Source organism: Micrasema longulum, unplaced genomic scaffold (genome assembly GCF_059751315.1).
Source record: "Micrasema longulum isolate JH-2025_06_02 unplaced genomic scaffold, ASM5975131v1 h1tg003474l, whole genome shotgun sequence".
NCBI classification, from domain to species: domain Eukaryota; kingdom Metazoa; phylum Arthropoda; class Insecta; order Trichoptera; family Brachycentridae; genus Micrasema; species Micrasema longulum.
The window spans coordinates 1-18,742 of NW_028280532.1; the positions used below are offsets into that span (position 1 = coordinate 1).

The following is an 18,742-nucleotide window of genomic DNA, read 5'->3' on the forward strand; positions in this document are numbered from 1 at the left end:
CATGTGTCTTTTAAAATATCTTTCAGAGAAGGCAATTTAAATTGGCACTCTGGGCATGAGAATGGTTTCTCGCCAGTATGAGTTAACATGTGTCTTTTCAAAATACCTTTCACCGAACATTTAAATTGGCACTCTGAGCATGAGAATGGTTTCTCACCAGTATGAGTTAATGTGTGTTCTTTTAAATTTCTTTTTCGTGAACATTTAAATTGACACTCTGAACAGGCGAAATATTTCCGGCTTGCTTGTAAACCTGAAACAAAAACAATAATAAGGGGAAACCCATTTAGATCCTTCAATAAACTAGCAAAAAGGAATAGAGATAAAAAGATATTCATTGAAAATTAACAAATGGATAGTGTAAATCATACAAACTAACAATTTTATATAAAAAAATAACAAGTAACGTTCATTATTTATTAAACTGAGCTAGAATTTCTCTAAGATTTTTATTTTGTTATTTGATTATTCTACTCTCGCTTCTTAACCGATTTAATTTTCAAACCATTATCAGCATGCGAGTCTTCATGGTATCACTCGAGAGGTCGTGCAACGAACATATTACTGCATTGACCGTTAACTGTTTCAAGATGACCCTCATTTCATAATCTCATATTTGTTCCTTTTTATTTCGTATAGAAATATAAATATACAATATTAAAAGCAGAAACGGGCACAAATATGGTTTTAGCTTAACCCCTCAGAGTCATATTTTTTTTAATTTATTTTTTTCTTATTTGCTTATTTTTCCATACGTATATTTACATAGAAATTTAATTACAAAACACACTTGGAAACTATACATCTTAGAATTAAGCTATAACATAAATTGGTAAAAATGCCCACAAAGACTTCAGCGTCTGAGCGTGGGCTATTCCTTTTTTAATTATTAATAAGATGATAGCACATAAACATGACCATTTTTTAAAATATTTTTTATTTTATTTATTTATAGTTTTAAAAAACCCGTTAGGGTTACATTAGAAATTTAATATTGTCTAGTCATTTTATGTCTCGTCTTGTCTATTTAGTTCAGTCATCATGTGCTTTTTCAGATTGATTTTAAATTTGTCTTTAGTAAAAGTTTTCAAGTAGTAAGGTAGTTCGTTGTAGTGTTTAAGTCCATTATGTAGTATTTTTGACTGTCCCGTGTTTGTCTTTGCTTTTTCAATATGATAGTGTTGTTGTTGTCTGGTGTTATATTTGTGTATGTCAGCATTTTTGACTAATATTATGTCGTCGTCTTGTATGTTTCCCAGTGTTATTTTGTGCACAATTTTTAAGGTCTCAATTTTAGTCAAGTAGTTTATGTCAAACTGGTGTATTTTTTTGTACAGTTCAGTCGTAGAGGTCAGTTAGGTCATGTAAAGAAAATATAAGAAAAAGAAAATTAATTGAGATTCAAGTTCTTCAAAACCGAGCTCTGAGAAGCATTCTTGGTTTGAAATGGGATTCCCATGTCAAGGATATTTATCGTAACACAAAAATACTTCCTTTCAAGGTAATGGCACTGTATGACATCACTAACACTATTTCAAACATCATAAACTTTTCTGCTCACACAAATTTAAAACTTACATTTAATCATGAAATTCACAACTATAATACACGACATCTTCACATTTCTAAATTTTGTTCCACGAAGTTCGGCAAAAGGTCTCTGGAATACATTGGTCGTATACAATTTAATAAACTGCCTGATGACCTTAAAAGTGAAATGTCGAGTGGTAAATCTCAAAGACCAGAAATGAAGACCTATTTCTTGAATCTTTTTGAAAGTGATAGTTTTTAGCTCAGTTTCTGTGAATAGTCTATATATTGTGTTTTAGGTTTAAATGTTTTTCTTTTCTTTTTTTAATATTAAGTTCACAGAATGTTTAAATGTTTTTATTTTCTTTTTTAATATTAATTTCACAGAATGTTTAAATGTTTTTCTTTTCTTTTTTAATATTAAGTTCATAGATTGTTAAAATTTGTTTAAATTTTTATTGTTTAAATGTATACTATGTATTGTTACAAAAAATGTACTATTTTTTTTATGTACCGTCCCAAATGAGTTTTCTCGTACAACTCCTGGGAATATAATATCATGATATTCATGTCTTATATGTTTTATTAATAAATAAAAAATAAATAAAAAAAATAACATATGCTGATATTACGACAGGATTTATTTGCAGTATGCATTTTATTTTTTCATTTTTTTTAAAGAGGGTGTCTATTTGTTCCTTCCATGTTAATCCAAGAACTCAAACCTACTTAAAACTGTACCAGTGATTTAAAGTTTTGTAATTCCTTAGTTAGAAGATTGAAGGATCTCGGACCAACATGTAAGGAGTGCCTCTGCGCGAACTTAGTTCTGCATCCTGGAACTGACAGTACACTATCGGATCTATCGTTAATACGATTTAGAATATTACTAAACAATTCCCTATTTAAGTAACCATTTATATTATTTTACTAGTGTTATTTTACGTTAGTAATATTAAAGTAAATTATTTTACATTTTTACTAATGTAATATTATAAGAAGTACTAATCCGTATTACAAGACGGCTGGTGACAAAACGCATTTGAGCGATTTAGGGGAGTGTTTGTAATGGTTTTATACTTTTATTTAAAATTTAATATATAAAATAAATTAAAAGTACGGTGAGTAATCATTATTTTTATATTCAACTAAATTCGTAATAAAATTAAAAAACTAATTTAAAATCGAACCGGGTTGTTAGTGTCTCGAACTCATGAATCAGAGGTCCGACGTTCGAACTCCACTCTACAACATCTTGAGTTCCGTTTTCTGTAAATAACTGGGTAAATGAATGGAAATCAAATCGGGATATATTATTTGAGATGAAGAAGTATTCAATGAGAAAGGCTTGCGGAAGCTAGAAACGTCTCCTTTGTCAGATTAGATTTATGCAGAGCAACAATATATTTTACTTAAGTGAAGACTTTCGTTTACAGTGTCCCACTTAAGGAAGTTTAATGATTTAAAAAAATACATTTCTGTGCTAATCAAATTTAACGATGAATGTTTCACTATTTGTTTATAAATGTATATAAACTGTCCCATTTGAGTTATTTGAGTAACCACGACATATTATATAATATAACTTGCGTTCCTATTTAAAATTCATTGTAAGAAAGAAACAGAATAATTCAAGTGAAACAGAGAAGGAAGACATCAAGAATCGTATCTGGAATAATTTTAAAATAGGACTCAAAGTTAAATTTGCCTAATTATTTATCATGGGAAGATATCGATTAATGACCTTACCCATATAAAACGAAGATTTTCATCCTTGTCTTTTTCCTACAATACTTTCCAACACAAATAGCATCTTAATCAAGTCTAAGAAGGTTTTTTTCGAAATCATTATAACATCAGAAATTATGCAATAGGAGTGTAAAGCTAGGGTTTCCTAGGACAGCGGTGCCCGTATCTTAACGGCCGTAGTGAACGGTGATGCGGTGGACAGCCGTCGTAGTGGTGACTAGAGAGTGGTTTTATTTTTTAACGGTGTTATCAACACCATTTTTATAGGAAACCACTTTCTAGTCACCGTTACGACGGCTGTCAACCGCATTAATGTTCACTACGGCCGTTAAAATACGGGCACCGCTGTCCTAGGAAACCCAAGCTTTATAGTCCTCTGCGTAATCTCAGAACAGATACTCACTCGAGGCTGATTCACGCTTACGAGAGGAATCCAAACATTCTTGTTTAATGTCGGGATAGTCAATATCCATCTCCGTAAATATAACAATATCGCTGGTTATCCTAGGCCGGCCAGGGCGGCCAGTACTGGTCCCCGGTTCGGCCTTCGCGGTAGCGACGCCCGGCTCCTCGCCGCTGCGGGGACATGACGCCCCCGCCCCCGGTTGGAGAATATCTCCTTCTACATCGCCAGTCCCCGGTTCGGCCTTAATATTCACCGAAGTGATTTCCATATTTCTCAGTAAGTATAGATCTTCGATCGATCCTGGAAGTTGAAAACACTCGATACAAAAATGATGGGTCGAAATGAAGCTGCGTGTTTATGAATTTTGCCACGCTTGTTTATACGGACCGAACGCCCGTCATTTCGACTTGAACCAGCACCTCCGATTAGACGCCGAGTAATGCTTCTACTCTACTGTGAAACATTAGGAAATTTACCCAAAGTTGCTTATTTGCTGGTGGGGATCATTCCACGGTCCGTGTAATTTATTACAGGTGCACTTAACCATGGATTAAGGCTCGTCGGAAACTGTCAGGCGCGAAATGGCGGCCATTGCGAAATACTGCGGACAATGTTGCCAGTCCAAAGACCTTAAAACGTACTTAAAGTGTGACGTGCTTTCTTTACAGTGAAAAATTAAATAATAACCTACTATTGCATAATATGTTATTACTCAGCCTTTCTTATTTATATTTTTCAAATCAAAAATTCAAACCGTTTTCTAATAATCATCGTAGCGACTCAAATCATAAAACAGAAAAGTACAAAATTCAATAGAATTAAATTTGTCAAAATGGATAATATCTTCTGATGTGAGGAACAATAACAATACAAATTGGCTTAAATGGATGCAGAGATGTAAGTTTATTTATTGACTTTATACTCACTCTTCGTAAAATGTAAATGGGGGTAAAATTTCCAACCGTAGCTCTAAGACGTGTAGTTATCTACCTTTTACAACTGTGAAGTATAATACATTATCTTCTATGGTACGATTATGTGTAAACTAGAATATTGTAAAAAAAATCGCCCTTGAGGTGATTTTTCACAAAAAAGCGGTATGCAATAAGCCGATTATTATTATTGCTTTTATTGTCATTATGAAATGGTTCTTTAATGTTATTTTTTACGTTTGCCCAACAAATGTGCCTGTATTTTTTTGAAATTTATTCATCAAAATATTTTTTGTGTTAAAACCATAGAATTTAGAATAGTCCAGAAACCGCATCATACGCGCATCAAACAGAAGGCGACTAAACTACTCTTGAAGGAGTAGTTTTATGTTTCGACCCATTACTTTCTTTGTAGACGTCGCTTAGTCGCAACTCCGGATTTGAATCAAACTATGCCGTGTTGTGTGGTTTTAATGTAAAGAAATACTGCTGGAATCTTAAAGAAACAGGATGGGATCACATTTCATGTGTGAGTAGCAAACACATGTGAGGGTAGCAAATGCATTACAATCCATCTGTCAAAGAAAACAAAATGTTCATTTGTTAGTGTTGCCAGGGTAGTCAAATTTTTGCGCTACTTTGCCTATCATATATTATTTAACATGACATGAATATCCGCTTTATGTGAAATAAAATTTGTTACATTTTTTAAGTTCAAAGTTCATTAATTCAATTACTCTTATTTAATAACCCCTTCCCTATCTACTCTGTTGTATCAATAGTTTTTTTCGCGTGTACAGTAAAATTTAAGAGAACTTTTCATCTTACATTTGTGTTATGATTATATTTTTTTGCGATCTGGCAACATTACGAGGCGACTTTACGCATGCGCGCGGTGAAAGTGGAGCAGTTTTTTAGACAGAGTGCGACGTATTCAAATGTGATTTTACGCTCCTTCTGGACTATTCTTAATTCTATGGGTAAAACATTACACAAAATTATCTCATATTTGTGTTACGATAGTATATTGTGTTGCGGTCTGGTAACATTACGCGCCCACGTCACGCATGCGCGCAGGCGGGATGTCGGCTTTTGGACGCAGTGCGATGTATGCAAACTTGGTTCTACGCGCCTTCTGGCATATTATAACTCTATTTAAATGTATAAAAAGGATTTTTGCCGTTGAATAAGGGGGTCTATCGATATTCTCAGTAAAAGGTATCGGCGTTACTTATAAACCTGGGCACTTTGATACATGACAGATGGCAGTAGGCATAACCATAGAAAAACATAACAGTTGAACTCGCGTGCATCTTATTCAGAAATAAAGGAATGTGAATGTAGCTACGGTTGAAATACATGTCATGTCAATGATTCTAATAATAATAAATAATATAATTTGGCCATTCAGATCTTTAGCACATCTAGGTTTAATTACTATTGGCGATATTTTGTTATTATTTGTATTTTGTCACGGGTCGATTACAATTTTTCAAAGGCGAAAATTTTGACGTTTAATTTCTAGATTAAATTAAAGACGTACCTAATCATATATTTTTAGAACAAAATAATTATTTGCCGTGATATTTAATCTAAAATGATTTCCAAAATGTGTAGAGTGCCGAAAAAATATTTTTAATAATCATAACCATATTTTACAGTTCCAATTGAATAGAATCCGTTATTTGGTTTGTTAAATAAAATTATCACTTTAGAAATTCGTACATAAGTGTGATTGGTCACCATAGAATTGAATATTTATTTGTTGGTCACTTTGTTTTCCAAATGTCAGTTTGACCACTACAACACTAGTTAACATTTCAAATAGACAAAAAAACTTAATAATGACCATAAATTATGCAGAGTAATTCAATAATAAAACACGTTCAGTATTTTCATATTTTACTATTTGTTGATATATTATATTATATATTTATTTTTAAAAACGTGTCAAATATAAAATGAAATCGATGATTTATAACCTATTTAATTATTTTATTCAAAAGGTTTTATTTAAGAACTGTTTTAATAGGTTGGGTAGAATATGGAGCGTATCATCACTCTTCTTGCTCGTCAACCTCGGGTTGGAACCCAATTTAATCTAGTACGAGTGAGTCTACCGTTGTAGCATGAGACCATTAAGTTGCATGAGACCCGAACTCACCCAATACTAAATTTCTGACCAGCTCGAGGCGTGATGAATGTACTAAATTCTTTATGAAACAAATATTTATTTAAAATGTAATCTTAGACCTTTGCAAGTAGAGAAATGGTAGTGAGGGAGGAGAGAAAGAAGACAGAATGTAGTTATTTTACAGATTATATCAGTTAAGAGAAACAAGAGAAAAAAAAAAAAAAAACATTTACACGAGAGTTAAAAAGAAATAATACAATTAATTAAGTTATATATCAATGTGTTCGAATAAATTGTCAGTAAACATTAGCTTAAAATTAACAACCGGTATTTTATAAGTAATTTAAGAAGGAAACCTGTATTTGTTTGCCACAAGTTACTGTTGAAGGCGTGTGTGAAGCTGTTGACTGAATACTGTTGTATCTGTTGCGGGTAGAATTTGGCTGGACGTGGCAGGCTGTGATGGTGGCACTGGGTCCTTGAAGGCTCCTTTGGATCGGTCGCTATGTTGCGTCTGCCTGAGCTTGCTGGCAGCAATTGTCCGTTGGCTCGGATGTCCAGGGCCAGAGTTTCCACGTCTTTGTAGAGAGCCCCCACGTTTCAGTGTGGCTGCCGGTAATGCAAGGAAGCAAGAGACCCTTATTTTTCCTTGTACTACTTATATAGTGCCCTACCTAGGGCTCTGTGGTGGGGTTGGACCTTGCCTCCTATTGGCTGTATAACCCAAGCCCAAGCCAACCTTTTTCTTCATAGTAACCATATGATACAATGTGGATATTATTAATTTATATATTAGCCTTTTATTTCCTTTTTTTTTTAAACATAATACATTTCCTTCCCTTCCTTTTTTTTTTTAAATAATAAATCTTACCTAGTTATATAATACTAAATCTCATATAATACTACACACAATATACATATATTATTATTTTTTATTTTTTACAATGACCTTTGGTTTATTTACAATTTTTTTATGTGAACTAACTACAGAAAAACTTATAACTAATATGAATAACCTAAATACTTAATTAATGTATATAATTACAATTAAAATTAAGATAAATTATATGGGGCATTATTCAGCAGTATTTAATGTGGAGGTTGCGTGAGGACAAATGACTAAAGGAAAAAAATATTTTTCTTTCAATCTTCCTACAGCTTAAAGTGGTCTTTTAAGACCGATTCCTAAGTTATTAATTATATTTTGGAAATTTTAACGTCACCTGTGGTGCGTCCATGAAAGCTCTAAATGATGTCTATTTTTATCTGGGATTCGCACCTATACTATATGAATATTGGAAAATGCTGTAGAGCACTGCCATGGCTTACAATTTTTACCGCCAGATGGGACTCGTAGTACTAAAATCAGAGTCTGTTTACGATGTGTTCGGGATTTGAATATGTCATAAGTGACATAGATACTGCATTTAGGGGTGATCCAGGTCGCTACCGCTGAATTAGCTTCGTCGGCCGAGCTTGCATTGCTATTGTAAGCCGGCAGCCGAGTTGGGTGAAATTCTTAGAATTATTTGCCGTTGCTAGGTAAACGACAGACAGGTAGCACGAAAATTGAATTAAAAATGTGTCCACGCGCAACGCCCCAGGTATTATGTTCGAAGTCTCATAATTGGTGGCGTTTTTTCATCAGCCGCAAAATAGCAGAGTATCAATTTCAGTATTTTCATATTTTACTATTTGTTGATATATTATATTATTTATTTATTTTTAAATACGTTTCAAATATTAGATGAAATCGACGATTTATAACCTATTTAATTATTTTATTCAAAAGGTTTTATTTAAGAACTATTTGAATAGGTTGGGTTAGAATATGGAGCGCTGTATTTTTTTTTATTAGCTACGCATCAGAAAAAGCACAATAAAAATGACGATATTTTTGTAGATTTATGTCAGAAGCTGCTTCTCAGGAAATGACTTTGTGACGTAACTAAATTTATTTATAAGAAATTCATGGCGTAGCCGAAATATTGTAATAAAAACGAGAATGTTTATGTTAAGTGACGTTAGCAGGCGCTACTCAAGGGTGACTGTGACGTTAAGAAATTCATGGCGTAGCCGAAATATTGTAATAAAAACGAGGATGTTTTTGTTAAGTGACGTTAGCAGGCGCTACTCAGGGGCGACTTTGTCACGTGACGAAATTGTTTTAGAAGAAATTCATGGCGAAGCCGAGATGCGTGGTGTTTCGAAATATATCAGTGTAGGTAGCCGCCTAGTTATAATATAATTTTTGTACATATATAATTATTATTTTTGTATATGTATACTTGTTTTAATATGTTTATGTATAATTCTTATTTTAATATGTTTATGTATAAATCGCATTTTTTTCCAATTATTTTTAATCGCTATCCCGTTTAAAGATTATATTTGTAACACTTAATAATACATTTTAAAAAGTATCAAATGTTATTTTTGTATTTTCCTTAATATTATTGTTCACATATATTCCATATTATAAGTTGTTCTAATTTACTATATATATTTTAATTACAAAAAATAAAAATGCGTATTTTTCGGATGTATTATTCTGTAAAAAGAAAGAAGAATTTTTCTGTAATAGACAATCTATGAAAATAATACACATCTAATTTCAGCTCTCAGTTGATCGAATTTCCAATCTTCTTTTTTTTCGATGGTTAAAACTCTATGAAATTCAAAGACAATAAAATTTTTGCTGTCATGTATCGATGTGCCCAGGTTTATAAGTTGCCCCTGCGAGCGTCTCGTGGCGCACGATAAAAACCACACGAAAACCAATACAAACTGTACTGCGCATGCACATAGATGCACCGTCATGCATCGCCTAAGAATCATCGCCATATTGGATTTTTCTATGCGAGTACCGTGGCATTTGTAGAGGGGGTTGTGGTGTCACCCGTGACCGGCTACTCGAACTTGGCGCCTCGAGATATTACATCGCGAATTGTACTCTGACGTCACGACTCCTTCGGGGAATATTTCCTCCTTCGAATCGTCCTTCTCGAATATCTCTCATCATTCATATGGCGTATTTTATACGAAATTCTTTCACCCTCTCTCCGCCAGTCCAGACTGGGGGCCTTCCTTTTCGATGGTGTCCTCCGACCATCGTAGGTTAAATATGGCGCTGGAGCTGTTCCAGTTGTAGCCCCGCCCCTAACGTTTCTTCAGCTCTCGCTACTCGTCATGATGTGCGTATCTTCTATTTTTTCTTAGACATGGCGGTTTACACATACATTTACATTTCGTACAATAATTCCCGAATTCTTCATTTCTTCTTATTAATTAGGTAGACTAAAACTACTTGTTGATCTAATTAGCCTAATAGCCTCCATGATATTATTCATCGAGGTTTTTTCTGGGCCAGACAATTTTATTTACGCTACCTACAATAATAATTTATTAAAGGATACATTCAAATGAATTAGTTATTTTAACAATTCTTCTTCTATTTATAAATTTTTGGTAAAATAAAAGCACATCTAAAAGTAATCTCATATCCTAAATTTTACATCAGAATATAATGTGTCGGTTTATATAGCTTACGTTTAAGTATTTAATGGTAAGCGGCTCGAAGGCGCTTTTTCACAAAAGTAGCGCTATATAAATCAGTCAAATATTAATATTTTTATTACTACCTTATCTTATTAACTACTACCTTATATTATACATTATATAATTGTCTCAAGATAAGCATGTCAAGTGAGTGATTCGCCTAATGAGTTATAATTTAATTAGTTAATTCGATTTAGGCCTACAAATATTAATCACTAAAGTTTAATTTATTTTTGGATACGACTATAGGCGTATTGATTAGGATTCGGAATATTTCTTTACCAAAATATATGGAGCAGTTAAAAATATTTCTCTGTTTTATCCGAACAATGACAGTACCATTCCTTAACGTAATTTCTCCGTTTTAATGTCCTGTGACTTTCTACATTTATTGGTGCTTAAGGCGACGTTTACAATTGTTCCCCAAATACTTTTCTTTTATGACGTCACTTATATCAGGGTTCGACTGGCGTTCTTAGGTGCGGATGTCCCTCAGCGACAAACAATGTGTACGTCTCCCTTTGTTTCCGATCGACAAAAGAAAAAAAGGACAAACTTCGCGTTCAAATTTTATTACACACTGGCCATTCTGTTTGCAACCCGATTTCTTAAAACAAGATTTATTGTTTTGACACCCGTCTATATTTTAATGAAACATGTCACACTATCGACCAGAAGAACATCTACGTCCGCTACAGCACATTTTTATCTTTTACGGTTCGGAAGTTATTGCGTATTTTCGGTTTTATTCCTACGTCGGTTGAGTAAGAAACCACCTGTGGGGTCCCACAGGGTGGGAGTTTTGGGCGCGTTGTTTCCTGGGGCGTTCTCTGTGAGTGCATTTGCAATGGCTGTGCAATTTCCTCTTTGCAGTCTCAATCCTGGGGATTGGTTTGCAGCAAAGTCCCGCATCTCGTCCTCCATCGGTCTTTATTTTCTGCAGCCCTCTTCGGCTCGACACGACTGACCGAAATTCGGTCAAGCCTATTGTAATGGACATTGTATACCATTTAGTATGCCGAACATATATATAGAGTCAATATTAGTTCTACGTTTTTGTAGACTAGAAATATTTAACATTGACTCTATTTCAGCATAAGAATAATTATCTCTCTCTAGTCCAAGCATCCACGCTATTTTTCGAAGCAAGCGATGTTGGACTGATTCAATGTGATTTATGCGATTGACATAGAATGGAGACCAGACCACTGAGGCATATTCAAGAAGAGGGCGAACAGTTGAGCAATAAAGAGTTTTGATTGTACGGACATTAGTAAAATCAGAGGATATTCTGTTAATGAAGCCAAGTAATTTCAGTGATTTATTTACTGTATTATCTATATGCTCGTTGTATGTCAGTTTATAGTCCAAAACAACTCCTAAATCTCTGATGGACTTGACTACATCAGTTTTGGAGTTTTCTAATGGGTACTCGAAGGAAATCGGTTGTTTTGTTCTATGAAATGACATTATTTTGCATTTTTTAATATTTAGTTCTAATTTATTGACTTTACACCATCGGTTAAAAGAGTTAATGTCTGATTGAAGAAGAAAGCAGTCTTGTAAAGTTTGAATTATTTTGAGAATTTTGTTGTCGTCCGCGAAGAGTCAAAAACGAGAGTAAGAGAATGATTTAGCAACATCATTAATAAACAAATTGAAAAGCAGGGGTGCCAAATGAGCACCCTGAGGTACACCCGATGTAACATCAATACTGGTTGATAAATAGTTATTTATCCGAACATTTTGTGTCCTACTGGTTAGATACGATTTAATAAATGATAGTAATGGATCTCTTATTCCCAAGGCATGTAATTTATACATGAGAATTTTATGATCTACTTTGTCAAATGCCTTAGAAAAATCTGTATAAAGAACATCAATCTGCTGACCATTTTCGAGTGCTTTGACAATAGCCTGGGTATAATCTACCAGGTTAGAGGTGGTTGATCTGGCAGATCTAAATCCATGCTGTTCATCGATCAGTATATTCTTAAACATGGGCGTGATTTTGCTAGCAATTATAGCTTCAAACATTTTAGGGATACAAGATAATGTTGAAATAGGCCTATAGTTGCTAACATTAGATTTATCGCCTGATTTAAAAATAGGCCTTATATAACTTATCTTCCATAAGGATGCAAACTCACCAGATGACAGAGAGAGATTAAACATGAATGAAATTGGTTTAGAGAGAGTGTAGCTACAATTTTTTAATAATAAATCTGGAATACCATCAGGCCCAGTGGTCTTTTTACTAGTTAATTTTTTCATAGAACATAAAACATCATTATTAGAAATTGTGCAACTGTTTAAATCTATAGTATTTGAATATTGTAAAGGGATAGCGCAGCATGAGGAATTATTATTTGCAAAAACGGATGAAAAATGAGTTGCAAAAAGATTTGCAATGTCGGCACCATTAGTTGCTCGTCCGTCATTGAGGAACATAATTGACGGTATATGGTGATCGCTACGCTTATCCGAAACAAATCTCCAAAACTTTTTCGGGTCATCGTTTATCATCTGCTCAGTATTGCTAATAAAGACACTGTAACAGATTCTTGTCTCTGCTTTTACCATTTCTCTCAATTGGGAAAATATTTGGTAATTTATTAGGTTGCCAGTTGATTTATATAATTTGTGATTTCTTTTTTTTTCAAATATTAAGTTTTTTAAATACGGACTGAACCATTTTGGAAACTTTGGTCGGATAAAGTTAGCTTTGGGGATGAACATATTTATTGCTTCATTCAAACATTGGTTAAAGTTAATTACAGCCTCATTAATATCAGTATAAGAAAAAATAGTGCTCCAGTCATAGGACAAGAAATATAAGTTTAACCCATCATAATCACCTTTATCAAACTTGTAATGCGCATTTTCGTTAGGCTTAAGTGAGTCAATATTAAAGGCATGCGTAACATTTAAATCCAGTGGTGGGTGATACTTGTCGATGGGCAACAAAGGATCAATAGATTCTAATACAGAAATGTTAGGTATAGTACTGAAAATCAAATCTAGACAGTATCCTGAACAATTTTTTACGAAATTTAATTGATACATGTTCATGTAAGCAAATGAATTTACTACCACCGCTGTTTGAGGGGTATTGGGGCTTTGTGTTTCAACTCCACTTCCATCATTATCCAAGATACTTTAGGCAAATTATAATCTCCACATATCAGCACAGAAGCTGCATCAGTGGAAACTCACTCTACCAATTCTGTGAGGGCCTTGTAAGTATCAATAGACGAAGAAGGTGGAATATAAACACAACCGATAATCATTTTTTTGGAACCAACTGAAACACATAATATAATTTGATCTGCAATATTGCTAGAAGACTCAACGGTGTAACAAGAATACAATTTATTTACACATATCATGACACCACCGCCTTGTCTTTTATTTGAAGATACTGAACGATCGCAACGAAATATATTATACTCAGCTAGTCCTAGTTCGGTTGACATGATATTGTCAGATAGCCAGGTTTCCGTAAAAAATAGAAAATCGTATTTACATCCTGTAGAAAGATTACATCTCAAGGTATTTAACTTAGTGTTTATGCCTCGAATGTTTTGATAGTAAATAGAGAAACTACGTTCGAGATTCCGACGTTTTAACTTTGGACTAAAAAATTAATCCGTGACAATTCTTTTGTTTCGGCAGATTGACGGGCAGGACAATCTCTAGTTCCCGTTACGTGGGTGGCGGGTTTCTTAAAGAATTTGCACGTGGCACATATCGGAGACTTGTCAGGGTTGGGGCAGGCATCACGGTTATGTCCGAGTTTGGCACAGTGGGAACAAGTAGGTGAGTCAGCAGTGCATCGAGATGCTATGTGGCCATAAAGTTGGCAATGACCACATCTCAAGTAATCGACCCAGTCTCTGACTTTGTGTAGCTCCCAATCAATGGCCAACTTGGAGAAAGAAATTAAGGAATGTCGCACAGAGGGAGGAACTCTAAATATAAATGTACATGTCCCTGTTCGAGGGCCAGATTTATGTGACATTATGACTTGTTTCTTTAGATCCTCGAGCGGTATATCTGTCTCATCATGAGTCTGCAGATGTATCGCATTAATGACGTCATCGGGTGAGGTACTCAAACATTGTTGAAATTTTAGCAGTTTATAGAATAATAAATTACACTAAAACCTTTCAATTGATCCTTGCGTCACATAAAAATATGTTTAGAAATTACTTGCTTCGAGTTTTTCAGCAATCCGTTATTTTTTTAATAAACCTTGTCATTCCATTTATCAACGTACATTACTTGTCCCCAGTACCTTTCGCTAAGTATATCGATGAACCTTCGTAAGTACTCTCGGAACGGATAACTCTAGTGAGGATACCTTATTTGTATAATTTATATTTTGTGCAAGCTAAAAATGAATAAATAAATAATATGCTTCTAAATTCAGAAATAGGTTAGTCCTGTCTTAATTTTGTACTCTATGGTTTTTCGACCGTGCGTGCCATTTTGCGGTGGTTAATAGAAATACATAAATTGTACCTGTGCTTCTTCTGTTAAGCGCCAGGTGGTGCGCGTCCCCATCCAGTGGATAATAAATACATCAATTACAATATTGCTAGACGAGTAAACGAAGATTTTACATACAAATCGCCGCGAAAAGTAAGTAACAAATATATATTCGGTTTGTAGCGAGCACCGCAACAGGCCGGGAGTTCCCATTACCGCCTTACCGGCTTGAGAAAAGTCGTATTTAGTTATCGCGATCTCACCGGGAATCGAACCGGGAACGAGCGCCTCAGCTAGAGGTGAACGCACGGTGCGGCGGGCGACAGCCGCCTTGGCCACATGCAACCGTCAGTTGCAACTTCTTATTATTCAGGAATAGAGCTGTCGAGTGATATCGCACCATTTATCAGCATACATTACTCGCCCCGATACCCTTCACTGAGATTATCGATGGACCCCCTTATACAACGAATGCCAAAAATCCTTTTTTATACATTTACATAGAGTTATAATATGCCAGAAGGGCGTAGAACCAAGTTTGCACACATCGCACTGCGTCCAAAAGATAACATCCCGCCTGTGCGCATGCGTGACGTAGCCGCGTAATGTTTCCAGACCGTGAACAATATACTGTCGTAACACAAATACATAAAAAAATTGTGTTATGTTTTACCACAATAAATATTTTACTGACTGGACTACAAAAAAAACGGGGCTTTTTATAAGACAATCGTGAAAAATTACATTATAGAATTATTTAATAATGATAAAAGTAATCATATTAATATTAAGAGTTTAGTCAGTAAATAAACTTGTATTATTGTTCCTCACAACAGAAGATATGATTCATTTGGTCAAATTAAACGTTTTCGAATTTTGCACTTTTTTTATCATCATTTTGTTTTTTCAGATTTTTCATTTTTTAAATTAAAGTGCACCATTTTTTACTGTTTCATGTCGCTATGTTGATCATAGAAAAAGGGTTTAATTTTTTTATTTGATAAATATATAAATAAGAAAGCCTGAGTAATAATATATTATGAAATAGTAGGTTATTATTTATTACGTCAAACTAGAAGTACGTAGTAAGGTCTTTGGACTGGCAACATTGTCCGCAGTGTTTAGCAATGGCCGCCATTTCATGCCTGACAGCTGACTGTGTCTGGCGGGCCTTAATCCCTGGTTAAGTGCACCCATAATACAATCCACGGACCGCGGAATGATCCCCACCAGCGAAGAAGCATCTTTGGGTAAATTTCCTAATGTTTCACAGTAGAGTAGAAGCATTACTCGGCGTCTAATCAGAGGTGTTGGTTCAAGTCGACATGACGGGCGTTCGGTCCATATAAACAAGCGTGGCAAAATTCATAAACACGCAGCTTCGTTTCAACCCATCATTTATGTATCGAGTGTTTTCAACTTCCAGGATCGATCAAAGCTCTACTTTGTATCTTTACTTGAATGAGAAATATGGAAATCGCTTCGGTGAATATTAAGGCTGAACCGGGGACTGGCGATGTAGAAGGAGATATTCTCCATCCGGGGGCGGGGGCGTCATGTCCCCGCAGCGGCGAGGAGCCGGGCGTCGCTACCGCGAAGGCTGAACCGGGGACCAGTACTGGCCGCCCTGGCCGGCCTAGGATAACCAGCGATATTGTTATATTTACGGAGATGGATATTGACTATCCCGACATTAAACAAGAATGTTTGGATTCCTCTCGTAAGCGTGAATCAGCCTCGAGTGAGTATCTGTTCTGAGATTACGCAGAGGACTAACACTCCCATTGCATAATTCCTGATGTTTTAATTAATTAGTTACTGAAGTGGGCATTTTTCCAATTTATTTTATAGCTTATTTTAAGATGTTTTTTATTAAGTGCATTTTTGTAATTATATTTCTATGTAAATAAATGTATGGAAAAATAAACGACCTAAAATAAAAATAAAATGACTTTGACGGGTAAAGTTAATAAAATTACTTTGCGCCCGTTTCTGCATTTAATTTTATATATTTATATTTCTTTACTAAATAAAAAAGAGCAAATATGAGATTATGAAATGAGGGTCATCTTGACACAGTTAACGGTCAATGCAGTAATATAGTAATATAAAGCTGTATGTTAAGTATCCGACTGCTTGCCACAAATTATAGGAGAAAACTGGCCTGCCAGCCTACCGGACCGCTTAGCTAAAGAGATCTCTCGAGTTATACCATGAAGACTCGCATGATGATAATGGTTTGCAAATTAAATCGGTTAAGAGGCGATAGTTGAATAATCAAATTACAAAATAAAAATCTCAAAGAAATTCTAGCTCTCAGTTAAATAAATAAGGAACGTAACTTGTTTTTTTTTTTTTACATAAAATTGATAGTTTTCCTAATTTACCCCATTCACTTTTCAATAAAGCTCGTTTTATTCTGCAAATATTTTTTATCTCTATTCGTTTTGGCTAGTTTATTGAAAGATCTAAATAGGTTCCAAACTTTATTATTGCTTTTGTTTTAGGTTTACAAGCAATCCCGGAATATTTCGCCTGCTCAGAGTGTCAATTTAAATGTTCACGTAATGGTGATCTGAAAAAACACATGTTAACTCATACAAGTGGGAAACCATTCTCATGCCCAGAGTGCCAATTTCAATGTTCACAAAAACGTTATTTGAAAAGACACATGTTGACTCACACTGGCGAGAAACTATTCTCATGCTCAGAGTGCCAATTTAAATGTTCTCTGAAAGGTAATTTAAAAATACACATGTTAACTCATACTGGTGAGAAACCATTCTCATGCTCAGAGTGCCAATTTAAATGTTCACTAAAAGGTGGTCTGAAAAATCATTTATTAATTCATGCAGATGAGAAACCATTTTCATGCCCAGAGTGCAAATTTAAATGTTCACAGAAACGTCATTTAAAAGAACACATGTCAATTCATACAGGTGAGAAACCATTCTCATGCTCAGAGTGCCAATTTAAATGTTCACAAAAACGTAATTTGAAAAGACACATGTTGACTCATACTGGCGAGAAACCATTCTCATGCTCAGAGTGCCAATTTAAATGTTCACTAAAAGCTGGTCTGAAAAATCATACATTAATTCATACAGGTGAGAAACCATTTTCATGCTCAAAGTGCCAATTTAAATGTTCAATAAAAAGTGGCCTGAAAAGACATATGTCAATTCATACAGGTGAGAAACCATTTTCATGCTTAGAGTGCCAATTTAAATGTTCACAGAAACGTAATTTAAAAGAACACATGTTAATTCATACAGGTGAGAAACCATTTTCATGCTCAGAGTGCCAATTTAAATGTTCTCTGAAATCTATTTTAAAAAGACACACGTTAACTCATATTGGTGAGAAACCATTTTTATGCTCTGATTGTAGAAACACGTTTTCCATAAAAGAGGATTTTATTCGACATTCATTAAACCACATTGGTGAGAAAGTTCTTACTGTGAAATTACTAAAACTAAATATCTAATTAAACCTGCAATAGGTCGGCGATCCTTAATATTCTGTTTTATTATCATGTCCAAGTATTATTTTTTTTAAAGTTATTTAACAGTAGTGCTGACTTTTTATTTAATAGCATAATTATACATTTTTTTACAATTTAAAAAAAAAATCACTTGTTATATTTTTACTAAAACTAAAATCCCACCAAGCCACTTTTTGTAGCTTGTTGGTGAAGATTATATTTATACTGACTTAATAATATTATTTACATTTATAAAAAAAACAATGAATAACATATAAAAATTAACAGCCGTAAAGATCAGAATAAACATGTTTATACAAATAATAATATTTAAATTAAGTTTTTAAATACCAGAAAATATATGAAAAAATAAAATATTTACACCTAAGCTACTATTCATATATAAACTCTTGATCGAGTAGACACTCTCTTATTTTGCTCTTGTTACAATGCGAGTT

At 34.2% G+C, this 18,742-nt stretch overlaps 2 long non-coding RNA genes across 3 annotated transcripts; one reads left to right on the forward strand and one right to left on the reverse strand.

The window, feature by feature from the left end:
• Positions 1 to 14: 14 nt before the first annotated feature.
• On the reverse strand, positions 15 to 4,203 carry LOC148270746 (uncharacterized). 2 transcript variants are annotated; one of them, XR_015825296.1, is made up of 3 exons: positions 4,073 to 4,203; positions 3,683 to 3,985; positions 15 to 253 (listed from the first exon to the last, which is right to left on the reverse strand). It is a non-coding gene; the product is annotated as an uncharacterized LOC148270746 (long non-coding RNA). The 2 variants fall into 2 exon arrangements; XR_015825295.1 differs by lacking the exon at positions 15 to 253 and having other exon boundaries at positions 3,659 to 3,985.
• Positions 4,204 to 15,924: 11,721 nt separating this feature from the next.
• On the forward strand, positions 15,925 to 18,306 carry LOC148270747 (uncharacterized). The gene is made up of 3 exons (XR_015825294.1): positions 15,925 to 16,050; positions 16,227 to 16,541; positions 17,308 to 18,306. It is a non-coding gene; the product is annotated as an uncharacterized LOC148270747 (long non-coding RNA).
• Positions 18,307 to 18,742: the final 436 nt, after the last annotated feature.